This window comes from Dipodomys merriami, unplaced genomic scaffold, assembly GCF_024711535.1.
Source record: "Dipodomys merriami isolate MVZ:Mamm:240054 unplaced genomic scaffold, mDipMer1.0.p SCAF_353, whole genome shotgun sequence".
Classification (NCBI taxonomy): Eukaryota; Metazoa; Chordata; class Mammalia; order Rodentia; family Heteromyidae; genus Dipodomys; species Dipodomys merriami.
Window position 1 is genome coordinate 723,976 of NW_027205082.1, and position 19,233 is coordinate 743,208.

A 19,233-nucleotide genomic window follows, 5' to 3' on the forward strand; every position below is an offset into this window, starting at 1 on the left:
TGGGTGGGAAGCCCGGTCCTGACCCTTACCAATGGTGGGAGATCCTAAAAGTCTCGTTCCTATTCATAGGAATACTGATGGAAGGTTATGAATGTCAAGGTTAGAGTGATTTTAGGAGGCCAATGGAGTTTAATGAATATTTTTGGCACACTAAAAGAATACTATTAATTACATGGATGCAATTATTTTGGGACAGTGGTTGATTTAATTAATAATTCAATAAGGATGAAAACAATATTAATTACATGGAGGCATAATAAGTACCCAAGAATTGGTAGGAATGTAGCATATATAACTGAATATTGTATAGACATCTCTGGCACTCTATAAAGATCTATATTTATTTGTGCACTACCATCTACATGTTAATCTGTTCTTATTTTTCAAACCCTGGGGCTCGATCTCAGGTGATGGAAACTACTTGTGGGCTCAATATGCACCAGGCTGGCATGCTGACACTCACCCATTCATGAATTGGGCCTTGTAGGCTGTGAGTTCAGATGCCAGCACTCACAAAAATTGAATCGTGGAGTAAGAAGCCCATGGTGACACATGTTTTCCTTTTCTGTGAAAGTCCTGGATGTCAGATGTGAAGTTTCATACATAGGCAAATCTATATCCTCTGTAATAAATGTAATAAATATTCCATGTGTAATAACAGTCAATAAAATAAATGGCAAATAGATGAATGAAACAAAAAATTTAATGAATAGCTACACTAAGCACAATATTGAGTCAACAGATGGGGCTCTATTTCAGGGCCTGGAAACTGGCTAGGAGCTGAATTGGCTGCTGTGCTTACTATCACCCATTCATGAACTTCTAGGCCCTGAATTTAGATCCCAGCACTGCCAAAAGTATAATCTTGGAGTGAGAAGCTAAGCATGACATGTTTTCTTTTTCTTTGAAAGTGCTCAGTGTCAGGTAGGATGTATAATTTGGATGCAAATCTATATGCTATGTAATAGGATGTCATAAATGTAATAAATGTCATAAGTGGAATAATTGTCACTACAATAAATGATAAAGGGTTGAATTAGTGAATCATTCTAGATTAAATTAGATGCAACAATTATAGGAAGTGTATTAAGTTTTATTAATATTTTATTAAGCATTACCAGAATAAAAATTACATGGAGACATAATTAAATATCGAATAATAGGTAGTGACACATGATGCATAATTTAATTATATAAGACATCTGTCTCATTCTATAAAATATGTAAATATATATGTGTATATGTACATATATGATAAACAATAATGGGATATTGAGTAATTATTAATTAATGCTTTATTAATTGTTCAACTGGGACACATCATTAAATGGAGACATAATTTAATATCTAATAATTGGCAGTAATCCCTGCAACTACTGCTGCCTCCTTCTTGCCCTCATCGCTGGCCTGTCAGTGCCAAAAAAAGCCTCCAGGAGAACCCCTCCACCCCTGCACCAATGTGTCCTGTACTTCCAGTGACTCCTGGTGGTCAGTATGATCTACATGACCACAGAAGAGCATGAGGATATATGTTACACACAGACATGAAGAACTAGTATGATGGCTTGACCTTCATGGCCTCTGAAAATGGAGGTTTGACCTGCATAAGTTTTGCTTCACTATGAATTTTCTATTTTCACACTGAACACCATATACTTTCATTGTGATTCCTTTATTGGTTTTTGTCTTATTCTCTCAAAACAAGTCTATTATCATAGGCTGATACTATGTCTCTGGTGATGGCACCAGCAGATCCAAGTGGAAAGGGAAGTGGGACATAGAGTACCCATCCTTTCCAAAAGAGTCCACCACAGGTCAGAAGAACAAGTCTTAGGAGAGTGGGCACAGCTGATGCTTCCCTCTCTGAAGCATGGCTCAAGTTTGGAGAGGGATTTCAGGACATCTGAAATATTGAATTATTGAAATATTGAATTATCTCCAAGACCAAAGAAACAACCACATCTAGTAATTGAGCTCACAAGTATACCATGGAGATCCAGTGAAAATGATCAATCAGATGAAGATAGGACACTGTTTAAAATACAGAGAAACAATGGGATTGGCACTATTGGCAGGAACAATTTGTGTACAGAAAGAAGATAGGGCCAAGGGAGATGAACTGCAGTTGATTGACTAGAAAATGGACAGTGACAGAGAAGAAACCAGTAAAGGCAATGAATGTGAAGATGGAGAGGGTGCCATGGAAATTTCAGATGGTGCTTCTAGTGCAAGTAGTTATTCTTTGGCAAGTGATAGTAGGAAACCTGAGCTTCCTAAGGCAGGACCTGACTTTATTGCCTAGCTGGACTAAAAGTGAAGATCCTCCTGCCTCACATTCCGGAGTTCTAGGATTACAGTCATGCATTACCACATTCCTGTTTGAAACATTTAACTTTCATGTTAGATTATTTCTTTTTCACCTGTGGCCTTTATAAGCCTGACTTCGACATTTTTGGACCTTGGCGTGAACATTTGTCTGGATTATGAGGAAACAATAATTATTCCAACAGTTTCCCATATTGAAACACCCACTCCTTGGGTACTTGTCAACTCACTGTGTTCATCTGGCCTGTGTGGAGATTGTCCATTCTGCTCTGGTCCTTAAGAGGTCTGCAAGATTCTCAGCTGTGTACTAGAAGAACACAGAGATGGAGAGTTTTAGATAGCAATGAGAAAAAAGAAATTTACTTCACTGAAACTCTATTATTTGCCTTATTTTTGCCTGTCATATTTACCTTGCTCACAGTTTACATTCTTTTATGGTATAATGAAGTAATAACATTTATTTTCCTCAGCATTTAAGTTTAATTCTTTGTTTTCATTGAGACAAACTTCTAAGAAAGAACAACTAATCTCATGTTCATTTCCACAAATGGATGTTTTTATTTTCATATTCCCTTGTAAGACAATAGTTCTTGGTGTGGCAAGTCAGGAAATAGAAATAGATTAAAATTTTAAACATGATACATTTATTTGTGATGTCAGTAAGCTTTGGAATTTTAGTCACTAAAATGTGTGTGACTACTACGTTTACTCTTGCCCACTCTGGTGAGAGCATCCTTAATTACTAAGTTATTAACAAGTGAATGGATTGCCAGACAAACTTTGAGAGTTTTTGTTTTCTTGGCAGACCATTAAACATTTATTTAGAGGAAAAAATACCACACTATTTCTGCTCTTCATAGAGTCTACTATACTTCAGTTAATTCATCTGTAACTATTAGCATACAACTGAATGTATTTGCTTTTGGGTTTATTGGAACATTCTAGCAGCCACAAATAAGGGAAACCATGCAGCTTGTGTTCTCTGGGTCTGGATTACTTCCCATAATATAATTCTTTCCCAGTCTTTCCACATTATTACAAATGGTAGTCTATCATGCTCTCTGACAGATGAGTGGGATTTCTCTCTGTTTGTTTGTGTGTGTGTGTGTGTGTGTGTGTGTTCATACATACATTTATATATATGTACATATACACACATATATGTATATATATTTATATCTATATATACATATATGTATATAAAATGTGGTATACATGTATGTAACCTCATACATACATACATATATATATGTATGTATGTAACCTCATACATACATATATATATATATATATGTAACCTCATACATGTATACCACATTTTATTGATCCATTCACCATTTTAGGGTTTTCTGGGTACTGGAAAGTGAGAGACAGGAGCCTTATCCCTCTGTTTGTGGGAAGACATGAACTCTTGTAGCAACAGTCCTGAGCCTTGTTACCCTTTTTTATGGCCTGAAGTGGTAAAAGCTGATCGACAATTTGTTCACTTTTGCAATTCCTGGGGCCTGAACTCAGTGCCTGTGCACTGTCCCTAAGCATTTTTTGCTTAAATCTAGCATACTAACACTTGAGCCACTGCAACACTTCCAGCTTTTTCTGGATATGTGGTTACTGAAGAATCAAACTCAGGGCTTCATGCATGCTAGGCAAGCACTCTACCACTAGGCCACCTTCCCAACCCAATATTTTATTTTTTAAAAAACTAACATGTAAAAGAAACAACTACATGAGCAACTGTATTACAGGAGGCAAGCTCCATGACTAGAACCATGACTTCCCTGGCCAGAAACCTGGGAGACCAGGCCTTTGCCACAAGTCTCCTGTGAGGTCAGCTTCCAACCACTGAGCATCATTTCATTGGCCTGAAAGGAAGGAGAGTGTTGAGATGTGAAACATGATGCAAGCAGACAGAGGGAGCCTCATCCCCCAATGTCAACAATGAGGATGGTTACTCACAAACCCCAGATCCTGTGGCACATGTGCTAGTAGACACTAATTATGAATTGTGTAGAGTCATGATCCAATGGGCAGATGGGTTGAGCTATTATGAGAAAGACATAACCTCATTCAGAATCATATGGACTCCAAAAATGTGAACTAGAAAAGGTCTACTTTGTGTTTGAGGTTATTGTTTTAACTTCCTTTATCTGCACTCTGTCCTCTAAAGTCAGCTCCCATGTGTGAACTCTTCATATGCAAGAAAATGAGCCATAAATAAGGCCAAGTAATTGTTAATCTTATGGAAGTGAGCCAGGCATAGAATGGCTGTCTGGGGTTTCTTTTCCTCTCTGAGTTACAAAAAGTGATTTGTTCCTGAGACAGAGCCCATGTTCTAATGGCTGAGCTATTACTGCTGGATATCACATTTCACCATGTGGATATAACTATAAGAGACAAAGCAGCCAGGACTTTGATGTTCCCAAAATTATTGCCATGCTGAGTGAGTCTGACACATGACTTCGAATGACTGCATGAAGGAAGTGAACATTCTTTTGTTTTTACAACATGTAATAGTGTATAAATCGATACATGCTTATTCACTTTACACTGACTTTAATTTTGTCCCAGGTTTTCATTTTGGTTTCAGAGGAAAGTGTCTGGATTTACCATTCCAACAACAGGCTCCCAGATGCTCATGCAGGGTGAGGAGGGGAGAATGGGTCGAAATGATGACTTCCTTCTGTGTTTCCCTGGCAGTGCTGAAAACCAGACCCAGAGCTTCTGGGCTTCAGGTAAACAAGCAGTGGGTAGAGTCTCCCTTCTCAAGAGATGAAATCTTCATGAAAATTGCCCACAGGACACTACAGTTTCCACTGCTTTTTTACTTCCACGCAGTGCACATAGCACACGAACTAATGCTGGAGGGCACAGGTATGGCTGACTCACCACCCTTCAAGAGAGGCAAGAAGGATGAACACAGTGGCAGGGGACCTGTTCCTCAGCAGACAGCCTTGCAAGGTTCTGAACATCACCCTAAGTGAGGCTGGCATTTGAGCACAGTCTTGGACAGATCATAAGCATCTGAAGAGTGTGGAATGTTCTGCTAATACACAGGTTGACTAAGCAGCCTGTCCTTGGGGGAAAAGGATCTACTATAAGTAAACATTTATCAGAAATCTCACTAAAGCTTGTTCTTTATATTAAGTCAGTTCTTCAAGGCAGACAAGTGAGAGTGGATAAAGGAGAAGGGCCCTAGGACCACTGAATTTTCCCATCTTAGAGCATCATTTTCTTTCTCAACATATAGTAGGGAAGCCACAGCCTAGTCCTGCTAGCCAATAGAAGTATATTCTCAATAGTATATGCCAATATGTTCAGGTCCAGATAACTCAGTGATAGTGGTTCCACTCTGTTCTCTCAGTAACTTCTCTTTTTTGAGATAGGGTCTAATCTAAGTAGGACTTTGGGCTAAGCTACCTTTGTATGCAGATCATAGGCATGTACCACCATGCCTAGTCTCATTACTTCTTTTTGTTTTCTGCCCTTTGAAAGTCAGCCAATAGCTCTAACATCGTTCTCTTCCATTACATTCTATTCATGCCCTTATCTGGTTCTCTCCATCTGGTCTAACTGGAGCCATCTGTCTCTAGCCAGCACACTGTCATGGTGGTCCATCTTCCCAGCTAGCTCCATACACATCTGTTTGTTACTAGGGAGTCTTTCCTGACTTGTGCTTTTCACTTTTCCAAATGACTGGATGTGCAAGACAATAAAAGGAGTTCCTGAATTTTGCCAAGAGTGTGAATGACATGACTGATTCAAGGCTGTTAACCATTTTCTTTTCTTTTCTTTTCTTTTCTTTCTTTCTTTTTTTTTTTGGTCCGGTTGTAGGGCCTGAACTCTGGGCCTGGGCGCTGTCCCTCAGCTCTTCAGCTCAAGGCTAGTGCTCTACCATTTGAGCCACAGCGCCACTTCTGGCTTTTTTTCTTTTTGCTTATGTGGTGCTGGGGAATCGAACCCAGGGCCTCATGCATGCAAGGCAAGCACTCTACCACTGAACCACCTTCCCAGCCCCCTGTTAACCATTTTCCACTTAAACACACAAGCAGTGGGCCAGGATTGGTGGCTCATACCTGTGATCTTAGCTAATAGGTAGGCTTAAATCTGGAGGATGGTGGCTCTGAGACCAGTCTAAGCAGAAAAGTCTTGAGATCCCACCTTCAAAATAATCGCAAAAGAAGGGCTGGAAGTATGGCTTACGGTGAGCATACAATATGACCAAGAGCTGTCATAGTATAGGTCACCTTGTGCTGCTTGTAGCACAGGTCCTTTAGTCCCAGGTCTGTACTAATAACATCTCTTCAATTCCAACTTTGTGTATGTGTGTGTATGTGTACAACTTCACGTACTCATGCACTTGTTGTGTACACTGATAATATTAAGTTGCACGTGCTTATGTTGCAGAGACTTCAAACTAATTTTTATCTTTCCAAACACAATGAACCATCAAGAATTCTACCACTGTCAACATTCATTACAAAGATTCCACTTCCAAAATGCCATTTGGTTAGATGGTGTTTACCTATCCATATTTACTTAGTCTTTCCTCTAGTTGACCCTCATCCTCCCATACCATTGCACCTCCACACATTCCCCCAGATTATTGTTTACAATGATCTTAACATTTTCCTGGAAATAAGGATTCTTTAGTGGTAGAATTAGCATTTAATTGCTAGCAAGTCAGCTTCTTCAGTAATAACTCACAATGAGCTTAAAGATCTACCCTTAATCAGGTAGGGATAGGTGGACACAGCATAGTAAAATGGACAAAAAAGCATTTCAATGCCAGGTGGACCACTATGGGACCTGATGCGATACCATCATGTGCTAAACATGGACATCCCAGGTGAGGGCAGAATACTCTCTTGTACGTGTGGGACTCCTGGATATCAGGAAAGTAGGAGGCTGAGACCTGAGTCCAACCCTTACTCTTCTCAAATTGCTGGCAAAGTTTCAGAAAAACTCAGTATTCTGCCCAAGGAAGGTATGCTAGGCTACAGGTGAAGAAAGACAGGAGCCTAAAACGTGGCATGCAATTTCTGAGAAGACACCTTCATACTTACTAAGAACTTATGAGCTTATAGAAATTGATTTGTTGTGGTCAGACAGTGTGGGTATGCAAGCCAAGGAGGGGACTGGCCACTTCCTTACAGTATCATCCTATAGTGACAAGAAGAGGAAAATAACCCCAAATGGGACTGCACTGGTCATCTACTTGATGTCAAAGTATTGGGGCTGAACAGTACTGAGTGTTAACCTGGACTGCTGGTCAGAGAGCTGGAAAAGTAGGGAATAGGATGTGAATTGAATGATAAATAGAGGGATGGGTTGATGGAAAGAATTGTCAACTGCAACATCACATTCAGATCTACCAGAGATCTCTCATAAAGGGCCAGTACAGTCAACCATATGAACCCATTAGCACTGGTCATTCTTGTTTGCTAGCAATCACTTTCTGACTTATCAGACATACACACACACCCCAAATGGCCATGGTTTGGTGGACACAGAGGGCTAGAATATAAATGTCAGTAAATGCCTGACATGTTAGCAGAGAGTATCAAAGTTTAGCCACCCTGCATTTTTCATTCCCAAGATTCTCAGCCTGTTAGGTCCTTGTGGCAAACTCAGTGCTCCAATGGGAAGAGATGCTGCCTCCAGGCCTCCCTTTCTTATCCTCCAGGTCTCAGAAGTCCCCAAAAGGCTGGTCTGGAGGTGTGGGGGAATAATGCAGGCAAAGCCCAAATGTTGGAGACTCCAATTCATAGCAATGATAGGGTGCTGCAGAGCTCTGGATTGTGTTGTGCCTCCAAGGGAAGGAGGCACTGTTGGCACATGAGTGCATCAGGGCTTCCTGATCCTCCCTGCCCAACAGCAGCTGTTCTGGATTGAGCAGCACACTGGGATGGGGTATGAGGCACCCTGGGGACAAGTACCCACCAGTAGAGGGATGGATAGGGCAGGTAAATCTACAGAGAACAGTGCCAGTACTGGGCAGCTGTGCTCTTTTATCAACTTCTCCACATTTCAGTTTTCAAAAACAACTTAGACTTTAGAGTAAGTTTCAACCTATGGAAAATTTACACAAGTGTGTTTCCCTCACTGCCCTAGCTCTCCCTTGATTCACATGTCATAAAACATGTTAATCAAAGTCAGAACATTTCCACTGAAGCCATAGTAGTCATTAAACACAAACCCCGTACCAACCTCAACATTGCCTCCTTCTGCCCTTCTCTCACTCAGGAGTCCATCTGGTCCTGCAGATCGTTGCTCTCCTCTCCTTTGAGGGGCCAAAGTTCCAACTAAACCTCCATCCTTGGCCATTGTGAGGGGTTCTGCTCAGCATTTGCTGTCTTGGTAAGCATAGATTGAGGGATGTCGATGGACTGTTCCTCTTTGGCAGGAGCCTACAGAGCAACAGATGCTGCAGCCATCTCAGTGAATCACACTGGGGCACCGAGGTCACCATGCTTAACCTTGTTCATGGTACTCGTGTTAGAACTCAGAGTATTGTACTTGCTAGGTAGGTGAGCTATATTCCTATTTTGTGCTGGTCATTTTTTAGTTATGGTCTTGCTTCCTATCCAGGTACATGCCTGGGCCTGGACTCACCTATTTTAAGCTTCCTGTTGTAGTGAAGTTGATATTAATTGATAGCTTAAGAGGAGATGTCACCCAGTTTTTGGCTTGGGCTGGTCCTGAATAATGATCATCCAAATCTCAGCATCTTAAATAGTTAGGATTACACATGTGACTCCCAGCTCCAATGTGCCTTCCTTCTCAACCCTACCAACTCAGCAGTGACTGACAGCTTCCTCTCCTCAGTTACTCTTACCCTCTGGAATTTCAGAGAGGAGACACACATTTTCTTCTTCATTGTACTCTAATTGCTCCCAAGATTGCCTGAAATTGTACTATCTCCCCTCATTGTAGGCTCCCCAAGGAAGTGATACCCTTGGATACTGGATATTTCTACATGAGGAAGTAAACTTAGCTGTGAACCCCAAAGGGAGATCCTGTTACTTCAGCTGTGGGCTGTCAGTTCCTTCCGCAACTCCCTCAGCTACAGTCATTTTCCATGACACAATTGTCTTCCTGCACTCCCCACACTGATGGGTACAAAGACAGCATCATGCCAATTGGCCAGGTCAAACTATGGGACACTCAGTGGTGGAGCTGGAGGAGTTGCACTTGTCCCCTATCCAATCTGACATCCAGTCCCTCTCTTCAACAGAATTCAATCTTTGTGGATTCTCCTCTCTGCCAACACTCTCAGTCTGTCTCTAGAACTAAGGAACAAGGTATATGTAATTGAGAAAACACAAACACAATCTCTCATCATGAATGGACCAATTTAAATAGTGAAAAAATGAACCACAAAATTATACTGAACCCCTCTCCCTGCTTCTTGTATTTGTGCAAGTTTGCTCCCTAATTGCTTTTGTGTGTTTGTTGGGGAAGGTGTGTGGGTACGGGTGCGGGGGATATTGTGTATAATAGGACTTGAACTCAGGGCCTATGGCTCTTAACCTAGCTCTTTTTTGTTCAAAGCTGGCACTCTACCATTCCAGCCACTGATCCCTAGTGGCTTTTTCCAGGCTAATTGAAATAAGAATCTCTTGGGTTTCTCTGCCTACAATGGCTTCAAACTGCAATTCTGGTATCAGCCTCCCAAAAGGCTAGTGTGTGAGCCACTAGTGCATGGCCTCCCACTGCCACTTTAAAAGGGCAGCTTTTAAAGTGAAGTAAAAGAAAATTCTTGATTGAAAACTGGGTATCAGTGTGATTTAGGTAAATCTGGAGGCTCCTCATGGGAGGAAAGGCCTTCTCCTGGGAAGTATTACAGCACTACATGAACCAAGTGGGTTTGATGAAATGTCCCCAGAGAACACACAAGATACCCTGAGTGAAACAACACCCAAAGCACAGGTTCTTAGGACATTGTCTAAAATAAGTTTTTAACCAAGGTGCTCACAGATGTGCCTCTCATATCCTTGGGAAAGATATCAGTAGAGCAGCCATCTGGATTCTGTCCTACGGGGGTACAAGGTGTTTGGAACCAAGCCTTTTCCTTGGTCCAAACCACATCACAAAGAGGCCATGTGGATGCTCCTAGTCCAATGGCTGGGCCTTTTACTGCTACAAAATTAGGCTTCTTAAACTGGATGAAAGTATTCACTAAGTTTCTAAAGTTAAAAAAGTACACAGGGAACAAGTAAAAACATTGCATATGTGAGCAGATGACAAAAAAATCTATTCTAGATTGGAAGTTGCCAAGCAGAAACTATGCAAATCATAAAAATTAAGATTTCTTAAAAAGCCTCCTCCCAGAAAAGGTAGATTGTGGATCTACCTGCTGCAGGTTGTAAAGGCTTACCTACAGCCTGGATATTACACAGGTGTCGCTGCTACCACCAGTTGTAGGTGACATAGCCAGAAGGGCTTTCATATTTACAGTGGCTCTTGGCCACTCTGACTATTGCATATAGCATTTCCAACTTTCTCTCTTTGAAGACCCAAGGATCATACTGACTTTAGGGAGTTCTTGTATCCAAGAAAAGGGAAAATTCAGAGTGAACTTGGCACTAAGATTGTCTGGTACTGACTGAAGGGTTATTGACTAAGCGATATAACCTGCCCCTGCAAGGAGACTTTACACATTGAATTGGAAACACGTATTTTCTAAGGTCTTATAAACTGGACTAAATTAACTTATGGACATGGAGATAAGCTAATTTAAGACATAAGGTTGGAAATAAAGATCAGCAAGCATCTCAATGCCTGTATCCCATTATGTGTTGTTGGATGCTACTGCCACAGGAAATTGGAGAGCAAAGCAGACATGGGAGAGGGAGGCCTTTGCAGGGAACAAGAACTTGCCATAAAACACAACCAATGCTGTGCTGGAGTTTGTTTTATAGGCTTTGTAGTTCCAGGGAGGTTGATGCTATACTATATAGGGAATCTGCTTCTTCCTCCCCACCATACAGCTGATTCTGTTTTCAGAGGTAGTCTCTTGTTCTGATTTCACAGAGTAGATCAAAGCATAAACTTATACCTACATACATATAAAGTGACTCTTTATAGGTAGTTTGAGCCTGACCTTTGAAGAATAACTAAAACTTTTCATATACAGAGTTCTAAGCCAGAGCTTGACTGACAACAGCTATTGAGGCACTTCCTACTCGTTCCTCATCCTCTGAATACTATCAAGATGGAATATAGTGCTGCATCTCCCCTCCCCCTCCCTTCCCCCCCCCCACCCCTGTGCAAGTCCTGCAGTTGAATTCAGGGTCTTCTGCTTAGTTGGCTGGCACTTGAATACTTGAATCACACTTTCAGTCCTGTTTGTACTAATCATTGGAGGCTCAATTTTAACAGACTTTTCTAATTGATCTGGTATTAACACAAATCCTCTGGATGTATCTCAGACTTTTGAGTAGCTAGAATTACAGATGTGATTCACTGCTTCCAGCTAGATTATATTGTAAGGAGGGAGGTTGGGAGGTTTGTAAGGAACACAGGAGAACAGGGCTTGCAGATGCAGATTCCAGCAACTGGTGTGAGGTGTAGTCCATTAGGTGAGGCCAACCTCATCTCAGCCTTGCCAATTGCCCCCAAGGTAAGTAATGTTTTGCATTATGCAAGAATTGATCCTTTAAAAGAATAAGCCACACTAATATCTAAGGTTTCTAAATGAGATGGCCCAAGGCATTATTCGAAAGCTCACAATGGAGTTTAACAATAAAGCTGTGGTACATGAAAACATAAGAATAAAAAAACTGTCCATGATTCCATGCTTCTCCCATGATATATTTGTACATACATAAAAAATTCTCATCTCAAGCCCAAAGAAACACAGGTCCCATGGTTTCCCTTATTTGCAATGACTAGTATATGTCTGAGACAAGCAGAAATGTTCAGAGGAGTTGATGTTAGGTGAAATGAATCCCAAGATAAGGACTCATATTTTTTCTTTCTTGCTATTGTTTTAAACATATTTATAAGATGATTGTTTTGTGGTTTTTTATGTCCCTCCTCCTCAGTATAATCCCTGTTTTCACTGTATTTGATGTTGCTATAATTTGTGGAGGGGAAGGGAAAAAACAAATTGTTTAAACAGGGATACAGGTGGACCCATTGCAACAATGAGATGTACAAGACGTTATGTCAAAAATGAATTTTCAACTCTGGCATGGTATGGGGAGGGAGATGGGAAGGGATGGTAAGGGGAAACAAAGGAGGAGGGAACAATGCTTGATAAGAAATGTACTCATTTGGGCTGGGAAGGTGGCTCAGTGGTACAGAGATTGCCTTGCATGCATGAGGCCCTGGGTTTGATTCCTCAGCACCACAGAAGCAGAAATAAAAAGCTGGAAGTGGTGCTGTGGCTCAAGTGGTTGAGCGCTAGCCTTGAGGTGAAGAGCTGAGGGACAGCGACCAGGCCCAGAGTTCAGGCCCATGACCGGACTCCCCACCCCCCAAAAAAAGAAATGTACTCATTACCTTGCTCGTGTAATTGTAACCCCTCTGTACTACATTTTCAAGATTAAAAAAAATTCTGGTTTCAAAGTCTTTGAGGAAAATCAATACCAGGATTTCAGTAGGATTGATACATTGTTTTATAACTGGAATTTCAATTTTTGCCTGGAATGATAATAATGTCAAATGAAATTATGTCTCTATTTCAGAGGTCCATGCTAAATTCATCAGCAGCCCTGCTCAGAGGAGGGGTGCAATGATGATGTGTAAACTCATTTGTAAACATGAGTTGAACAGAAACTCAGTTTGTTAAAACACAGCCACCCACCAAATCTTTGTAGAAATGACCTGTCAGGAGAGACCTCTCCAGTCCACAAAGCTGTATGATCATGAACTACAAAAATCCAGCGGCAGTGTGGCTAGTGGTAGGAGATCATGATGGACCTAAAGAGGAAATGTGTACAGTTTTGTTAAGTATACATGCGGTTGTGTTTGCTAGCCATTGGACTTGACATAGGGCCTGTGCACTGACTCTGAGCCTCTTTGTGCTCAAGGCTAGTGTTCTACCAACTAAATCCCAACACCACTTCCAGCTTTTTCTTAGTAGTTTATTGGAGATAAGAGTCTCATGGACTTTCTTGTCTCAGCTGGCTTCAAACTGCAATCCTCAGATTTCAGCCCCCTGAGTAGCTAGGATTACAGGCATGAACCAGCAGGCTCCTGGTTTTTATACTTATCTTTTAAAACTTAATATTAAAGCCCATAAACATTAATAGGTGTACAATGCAGCATACTCAATTTGTATTTGTTCCCACTGGATTATCTGTGAACTGAGTTAAAGGCTGTCTTAGATATGGAAGGGAAGGAAAGATTTTCCACAAAGTTAGTTTTTGAAGACATTATTATTCAATAGAATTCCTTCTGAGAAGACACTTGACAAGATCAGATATTAGGTCAAACCCTCATGGAAGGGTGTAGGAATTGTCTGGGGAAACCAGGCAACAAAATTTGAATTAGGAGGTAGTGTGCTTCCTTCCTCAGCTTACTCAGCTTTATTATCTGAAGAAAGGAATGAGTAGGAAGAGGTCAAGTTCTAGGGCCAGTTTACGGGTTTGTTTTGTTCTCTCTCCAAATCCTGTAATATAGGAGTGCTGAATAGTAGCCTCTTCCTTTGGAAAGTCCGCACATTATCTCACTCTATCATGAGAGGAGACCTCACTTCTGTGGAGATAAGCTTGCTCTTGGGTCCTTCAGACACATAGTATGCAGACATCAAAAGTCCAATGCTATAAAGGGAACCCAAGATACTCAGTTTTATCAATGATGTAAGGGCCATTTCATGACAATGAATCTGCAAACTGGGTATCATCAATTCCAATAGTGGAAATAGCAGCCCTGGACAGTGGATGATGTAAGATGTTAATTGATCTCCATTATCACTTCCCTTTCCTTCCATTCTGAATATTTGCCACAATGAAGATCTTTGCCTCAAAAAGTTTAAGGAATTTGAGTCATGATACCACAGAAACAAGCAAAAATACAATACATAGAAAGATTGTTTTGTGTAATGTCCCTCATAGGCATATAAAGTTAATTTAAATAAACTGAGTAAGAGAAAGGTTAAGTGAAACTGCTTTAAATAAGTAGTTTTTTCTGATTCTCCCATATTCCATTAAGCAAAATTATCGCTGATAAAAATACGTTTACTCAAAGCAGCAGCAATGCAGGTTTCACAGAAGCACAATGTTTCAGTTTCCTATAATATCAGCTGAGCCTTCTGTGGGATCTAGGAGAAGGACATGGCATAGGGAGGCTGGGAGAAGTAATAGGAGTGAGGATCTGATGAAAACAATCATCTAAAATCACCTAAAAGTGCATGAGATGAGGTTTCTACTTAAATATCTGTATCTATCTTTTCTCTTTCTCTAATCCCAGTACTACAAGCCTCAGCCACTGTCAAGGGCAGAGACTGGACACCTGAGGAGGGAGAAGACTGGAGAGCAGCAAGATTGGTAAGAAAAGCTCTAAGATACATAAGAGAGGACTCAGGTGGTCTCACAGAAGATGTACAAAGTCACCACTGAAGACAATGGTATGTGTGTGTGTTTGTGTGTATGTGTGTGCATATGTGTGTGTGTGTGTGTGTGTGTGTGTGTGTGTAAAAAGTGAGGCTTAAAGACATGCAACATATCCTGAACTATGATTTAACAATGAGCAGTGTCTACACTTTGATATGAGGTTCTGATAGTCTAGAGCAGAATTATGTCCACTGATGAAGGTTTATAATTTCAAGTCAAGTAAAAAGGCAATGCCTTCTAGCACCACATCTGAGAACTCAGAATAATAATGGGATTATAATATTTCAAACCATAGGTATGTTATTTTGGGGAATAACAGAGATGGGGGGGACTGAGATCCAAGGCTAGTCTAGGCAAAGTTTTAGCAAGCAGACCTTATCTCAACAAATTATTCTGGCTAGGTGGTTCATTCCTGAAATCCCAGCTCTGTGGGAGGTGTATGTGAGGGAAGAGCAAAGCCCAAAAATTACTTAAAATACTTAAAGCAAGATGGGGGCAGGAGGTGTGGTAGAATGCATGCCTAGCATGTATGAGGCTTTGAGTCCAATCAAACCATAATACTATTAAAACAACCCAACAGATGTAAGATGTGTTCATTAGCTGATTCAGCTTTTTTCCTCTCTACTAGAAATATTTAGAATTCGGGGAAGCATAGGAGAAGTGTACAGCACAAGTACCATGCAGCTGTACATTATCTATACAGCACTCTTAGCCAACATGCCGAGCACTTGCTGGGTTTCAGTTGTTGGCCTCTGATAAGCAGTCATTAATGTCAGACTCATAGAAAGAGCAGATGAGTTAATTGAGTCAACTGACTTAAATGACTGACATTGAAGCCTATGCAGGGCTGTGATCTTCAGTTCTAGTACTTGGAAAACTAACCCCAACCCCGATGCAAACACATTGGCTCTGCAAACCTGATTGCATCTGCCATCTTGGTGCCTTTTCTCTTTCTATCATCTGTGAGATGGTCTATGAAGTAAATTAAGTCCAGGCCACAATAGAAGATGCTGCCGGGTGCACTGAGATAGACCTGCTGTCATTGGCAGTGGCTGTTTTCAGGGCACTCAGGACTTCTTTTATCACCGGGAAGTCACCATAAGTTCCAATGATAAGGACCACTTTGGGTACAGACTACTATAAGCATTTTAAAGACCCCTCTGTATGGTATTTTCACAATAATAATCATAATAATAAAAAGAAAGCCTTTGTTTCTCTGAAGGTTACAAGAAATGGGTATTTCTGCAGTTTGAACAGCAGGTGGCACTTCTAACTACTTTACAAGTGAGTCCAGTCTGTTGTTTTTGTTATTGTTGTTGCTGATTTAGCTTAGGATAGAAACCTATGTGATATGGTGAGAGGGCAAAAAATCATTTAAAATGATCTTGGAAACATTAAAAAACCTCACCAGTGAAGAGATTGCAGTCTAAAAATGTACCAAAAATCAAGCCCTGAACTGCTTGTTCTGTATGAGTGTAGCTAGCACACAGACCTTCTGTAGGTAGCTTTCCTTGTCTGGAACAACCTACTCAAGCTGTGTACAAAGGAAAAGAAACAACACTAGAACTTAAAATTTGGAAATGCCCAGTGCAAGTTGAGATGTATGCATTTCCAGAGCCTTCCTAGCACTAGGGGCTTTTGAACAACAATCTCTTCAACAACAATCTCCTTGGCCTTTGCAAGCTGCCTTTTCAGGTATTAGTCAATATGCATACATAGAAAGCCCCCTTGCTGTGTGCTCTGCCACAACACTAAGACCATCAGTATTGTAGGATGATAGGGAAACTTTTCCCAGGACAGAATGCAGCCATTGTTATGTTTAGCAAATAATTAACCTGTCAAACTGGGCGCCAGTGGCCCTTGACTATAAACCTAGCTACTCAGGAGGCAGAGATCTGAGTATGCCAGTAAAAAACCAGCTTGGGAAGGATAGGCCTTGAGACACTTATCTCCAAGAAACCACCAGAAAACTGGAAGTGGCACTGTGGCTCAAGTGATAGAGAGCTATACTTGAGCTGAAGAACAGAGAGACAGCCCCTAGGCCTAGAGTTCAAGTCCCATGACCAACAAAATAAAGAAAAAGAAAGAAAGAAGGAAGGAAAAAAGAAAGAAAGAAAGAAAGAAAGAAAGAAAGAAAGAAAGAAAGAAAGAAAGAAAGAAAGAAAGAAAGAAAGAAAAAGAAAGAAAGAAAGAAAGAAAAAGAAAGAAAGAAAGAAACCTGTCATGATGAGAGATATGGCAAAGCTCAAGCCTTTGCAGATAAAGACATCCTGACCTGGGAGATGGCTCAAAAACAGAGGCACTGTTACCTTCTCCTGGTAAGAACCAAAGCTCCCACTGGAGCCCATACCATTAGAATAGAGCAGATGCCCAGCACATGCCTACAGCCCCAAGTCAGTGTGACCAGAGTGATTAGCAGCCAAGCTTCCAAGTCCCCTTTGATTCCTGCCTCCTGGGCACATTGTGGGCCAGCTCAGAAGGAGGTTTCAGAAGAGCATAAAGAGCCATGAAGCAAAGCAGTCATGTAGAAACGCAAAGCACATGACTCTCACCTCTGGGATTCCAGAGTTATTCTCAGATTATTTTGTGGATAAGAAGATGTGAGTGAATCATCTTGCTTCCTGAAAAATATCTCTGTATAGGTAGGCACTCTTTGCCTCACACTGAAATGCAACCACTTGTCCAAAGGCTGGTCTCATCTGTGGCCAATAAATTTCCTTTTCCCAGCCATCACCCCTTTAACAGACATCTGTATGTTGGCTGATAGCACATCCATGAATGGAGATGTACCTGTGAAGGGTTTGAAACCATAGTGGTCCATGATGTCCTATCACCATTTCTCTCCCACTGTCATCTCAGAATTAGACCAGAAGCTGGTTGCAATCACAGCACATATCAACACAAGACTGTCAATACCAGAACCTTGTCAAAGTCTACTTTAAAGATACCTTTCAGTTTCAATCTATGTCTGACAGAGTATCTACCCCCTACTTTTTTGGTCTAGGATATGTGTAGCTATAAACTAGGAGACTTTTTTTTTAATTGTATTTTATTTTATTTGAGAACATACTGTACAGGGGGGCTACAATTACATGGGCAGGATAATGCATACATTTCTTACCAAGCATTGCAGCCTCCTTAAACTAGGAGACTTTTAGAGAATAAGATTAGAGAGAATGGGTCTCCTGGACAGGATCTGCTATAGGTATGACAAGTTGGAAGGAAAAAGGAAACAGCATAAGGAAATATCATTAACATGGCCAAAGTGGTCAAAAGACACCTCTCCAATGCAAGAATGTCTGTTCTTGTCAGGCCATGGCCTGGTATGGTGGTGCCACTATACACTCTGGTCCCATTAGAGTAACATAAATGTCATGGCTTCTTCCTTCCACGGCCTAGGCTGACTACCAGAGGTTAATTCCCTGTTTCTACCTCTGCTTTCTAAAAGGGTACACACATCAAGGGGCTTTCTTCTTCCCCCCTACAAATATTCTACCAATGTTCCCTCATTTCACAACTCCTCATTGCCAATCTGGGTGCTGCTTTTCTATGAGTCCTAATGTATCCTCTCCTGAGCCTAACATTTGTTGCCTTTCCTCCTTTTGGTGCTGGGGACTGAACTGAGAGTCATGTGTTTGCCAGGGATGTACTCTACCACTGAGCTGCATCTTCACCTCTGAACTTTGTTTATCATACTTGTCAAGAACTCTATTAAGTATTTGATACAATTACTAAGGTACATGAGAATAAGGGAGATGCTACACTTAGCAATTGGACAAAAAATCACCTATCTATAGGAATCACCTCCACATTAGCTTGTGTGGCAGTGAATGCAGAGCTCTGGCTAGGAGAAAACAAAAGTCATGCCTGAAAAATACATGGGGGTCTACTGGTAAAATTATCAACAGGAGTTTTCTAAGGAGTGAGGCATGAGTCATTAATTATGAACCAAGAACTACTTCTTCAAAAGTGTAAAGAAATAAGCCAAAGCCACCAGAAAAGACTCATGAAAAGACTCATAAATGAGTACTTAAGAGAAAACAAAAATGTTCTTAGTCAAACACTGGTAGATAGGATGGGTGGTGCCTCCATCACAGCTTGGCCTCAATCCTTAACCCACTGAGGAATGAGAGTGCCTTGGCCAGGCCTGCCTTCAGTTCTGACCCAGCAACCTTAGAAGATTTGGGGTCATCCAACCTGGTCAATTCTAGGACTAGAGTCCTAGGGGAGTCAACACTTACTCCCTAGGACTCCCACAATGGAAGCTATTTGCACTTTGATCTCCCTGGGGCAAGGACACAAAACCTGCTTCTAGTCATAGATCACTCTCTGGGACAGTTTTACTTTC

The 19,233-nt window shown here is 41.1% G+C and overlaps 1 pseudogene; it reads right to left on the reverse strand.

The window, feature by feature from the left end:
* Positions 1-2,621: 2,621 nt before the first annotated feature.
* LOC138804037 (chromodomain Y-like protein) lies at positions 2,622-17,661 on the reverse strand (annotated as a pseudogene).
* Positions 17,662-19,233: the final 1,572 nt, after the last annotated feature.